The 3,616-nt window shown below is 44.1% G+C and overlaps 1 long non-coding RNA gene across 1 annotated transcript; it reads left to right on the top strand.

Annotated features, from left to right (window-relative positions):
• The first annotated feature begins 1,104 nt into the window (after window positions 1-1,104).
• Window positions 1,105-3,340, top strand: LOC138921399 (uncharacterized). The gene is made up of 2 exons (XR_011433947.1): window positions 1,105-1,320; window positions 2,117-3,340. It is a non-coding gene; the product is annotated as an uncharacterized lncRNA (long non-coding RNA).
• The last annotated feature ends 276 nt before the right edge of the window (window positions 3,341-3,616 follow it).

Raw genomic sequence — 3,616 nt, 5'->3', positions numbered from 1 at the left:
AAGTATGTAATTAAGAACCTACTTGAGTAGTCCTAACTGGAAACCTAGTCAGAACCTTCTAGAAAGTCAGAGCAGATTGATGAAAGGATCAATGGAAGATGGAGTGGCCTTGCAAGGTTTCCAGGAGGAGGAGGACTTGAGTCAGACCTGAGGGTTGTTAAGAGCAGGGGACCTCACCTGCACCTGGGTCTTTCATCATTGTCAAATGAAGTCTCTCCCTCTGTGTTTCTCCTAGAGGGAGGGCGAGACTTCCAGACGAACACATCTGGGGTGCCAGTCCCTGAGTTCTAAACTCTGGGGGTTATACGTGAGACCTCAGCATAGCAACGCTTTCATGACCAGCACGTGACCAGAGCTTAGAACTCTTCTCCCATGTTTGTCTTGTCAGCTTCTCCTCCTTGTGCCTCAACTTTGATGCTGTTTCCACTGGAGCCTGGCCTGGCCTTGGACCTAGGATATTGCCCTTCACATAAGAGCACCCTGATTCCCACCACAGCCCTTGTAGCATGAGAGCCCAGTTACCAGTCAACAGAAGGCATCTTTCAGGGAACTGTCAGCCGTATTTGTATCTTCGTCATCTTTTGTTCAAAGAATCATTCCCAGTGCTTAGGATAATGTCTAGAAAAAGTGGTCTCAACAAAAATATTTTAAATAAATGACCAAATAAATATTAGCGCCTTTAGACAATATCAAAATAAGGACTGCACTGCACTGAAATCTATCCTATGGTAGATTATACTGAGTGTCTTCTCAGAAAGGTAGAAATTTTTCAAATTATGTGTTGTTCTATTAGCAATGTGTGGTCACATGGGAGTTGGCTAAATTCTTTTGTCCTTTTTGGGGAGCTTAAAATATGAAATGAGTTCACAGAGGTGGAATAGTTTCAAGCAATAGAAGGCCAAGATTAAACTGCCTCTTATTTCCCCTCTGAAAAGGAATCATTTATCTCTAGTGAAACTATCAGAGTCCTGGATAAAAATAAAAATGTGAATTTTTAAAATAGGGCTCACTTTTTGAACTGGTCTTCCAAAATGAATCATGCAGTTGGCCTTTTCATTTGAACTATTCTGATGCAATTTTCCCCTCACAGATGTAAAGTGTATTAGAATCGGTCCCTCAGTTGTTGGAGTTAGGAACTTGGGACGATCTTTCAGGCTTGCAAAAACTCAGCCTCATCTGCTGGATGTCGAATAGATGAAGAGACAGCTCTCAGCCCTTATTTTCTCTGCAAACAGAGGAGCAGTCACAGAGTTAAGAATCCCGTTGATGATTTCTTTGGGCTCTGCATGGCAGCAACCAATTATAGAGAGAAAAAGGAAGGTAGGAAATGGTTTCTTGTCCAAAATCAACCCCTCCATCGTTAGGGACGCCTCCGACACCAGTCCTTCTCAACTGGGGCTGATTCTGCCTGCCACCCAGGGAACATTTGGCAATGTTTGGAGGCATTTTTGATTCTCACAATGGGGTGGGGTGGGGGTGATACTGGCATCTGGTAAGCAGGGAGCAAGGACCCTGCTACTCAACCTACAGTGCCCGGGACTGCCTCCCATGAAGAGGCATAATGGAGAGCCAAAGGCTCAAGAGTACAGAGGTTGAAAAACCCTGTTCTGTGCGCTAAGTTCCTTGTATCTTCGCTAAGCAGGAGGAGAATCTTTTGGTTCAGGCCCATGTGCTTGTAGTAAAGACCCTCCCCAACATGGGCTCCATCCACATAGGAACAGGGACCTGTGACCCCAGCTCAGTGGAAGGGTGCATCTTCTGTGACCTATTTGTGTCACTTCTCGGGCCCCATGATTCCCAGCATAGAGAATCCATGGGGTCCCGCTGAGAGCCGCACATCCTGTGAGAGCGTAGCACCGAGAGAAGCTGGTTCCCCATTTATGTCTTTTTGGCTGCCAGTAACCACGTTGTTGCTGTGTTTCATCTCGCCCAGCTCTGGGATCAGAGCAGTGATTACAGAGGGGAAACATTTGTCTGAAATCAGATCTGGGGCTGTGGTTCTGGAGTGCTTACTCCACTGGTTCAGTCAGGAGGTGATGCTGGAGACTTCAATTCCCATCTGTCAGTAGCTGTAGCAAACCTAAGGAAAAACGTGTCATGTGGTTTGTATCTGTAGGACTGCTGGCTTTGCGTCTCCACTCGCTTGCCTTAAGGATGTCAGGAAGCTGAGCGGACACTCGCAAACTCTAATCAGGGAGTTCTTCTTGGCAGAGAGGCCTCAGCTTAATCCTGCAACAGAGGGTGTTCTGGAGCTCAGGAATTACTTCATCGCTGGCTTCTCTACATACTTGGAAGGAGATCACGGTTAAGTCACTCAAACTTTCTTCCTTGGTTTCAGTAACTATTAAAAAGAAAACCATTTCTTTTTTCAACTGAACTTGTAATTACTGCTTAAAGGCACAAACAAGGATTGAATGTTTAAGTTGTGGTTGGGAGTTTTATTATTATGAGTGATGGCACAACAAAGTAACACCAGACAAGCCTGTCCACACCCCATCCCATCTCTGTGACAGCAGCTGCCTGAGAGTGAGCACAGAGCAAGACTTTGGATCTATACAAGTAAAAACGCAGATCAGTTTGGAAATTTATAACCTCATCTTAAACATGTATGGTAATTATAACATGTAAACGCTCCATTTTCTTTCTTTTTTAAAAAAATTAGTCTTTATTTTTTAGAGTCATTTTAGGTGTTCAGAAAAGTTGACTGGAAAGTGCAGAGTTCCCATATGCCCCTTCTTTGCCTGCCTCAGGTTCCCTGTTGTTAACATCTCGAGTTATTAACATCTTGCATTGATGTGGTGCATTTGCTACAATTGATGAGCCAGTATAATTGATGATACATTATTATTAACAGAAGTCCACAGTTTATGTTAAGATTCACTCTTTGCGTTTTGTAGGTCTACAGCCTTTGAAGCATGTACCCACGATTACAGTATCATCCAGACTATTTTCATGCCCTTAAAATCTCCCACGTTCACCTCTTCATCCCTCTCTCCCTCCCCAGGGCAACTGCTGATCTTTCTTACTGTCTGCATAGTTTGGCTTCCATTTTCTTTCCAGTTACAAGCAGACCATGTTCATTCCCTTCCGTGATCACTCTCTTCCTCCTCCATCCTCTCCTCCTCTTCTGCTACCCTCTGAGCTCATGCTCTCTCTGCACTCTGCCTGGATTGAGATGAGACCAGTAACTAGTCTCATTGCTTCCGTCTATTAGTCTTAGTTGCAGATAAGGTTATCTTTTTGAAACAAAAGTGTTGTCATATTTCTTTTCTACTCAATGATCTTTAATGGTCACTCTTGGCCAAAAAATAAAGCTGAAGACTTTACGGACTACAAAGGAGACACATGAGATCTCATTTCTGCTAACTGCTTTCATCTTCTCTCTTCCTTCTCAGGGTCCACATCCTCAACCCCCTCACCCTTCTCCCTACGGGCAGTCTATAGTTCACTCATGCAAGCAAACTGAAATTCCTCAAATTAAAGCATTTCCTTTTTTTTTTTTCATTTGAGGAGATCAGCCCTGAGCTAACTACTGCCAATCCTCCTCTTTTTGCTGGGGAAGACTGGCCCTGAGCTAACATCCATGCCCATCTTCCTCTATTTTATACGTGGTACA

Source organism: Equus caballus, chromosome 29, assembly GCF_041296265.1.
Source record: "Equus caballus isolate H_3958 breed thoroughbred chromosome 29, TB-T2T, whole genome shotgun sequence".
Lineage (NCBI taxonomy): Eukaryota > Metazoa > Chordata > Mammalia > Perissodactyla > Equidae > Equus > Equus caballus.
Note: the sequence above shows the minus strand (reverse complement) of the source record. Positions and strands in the feature narration are given on the sequence as shown.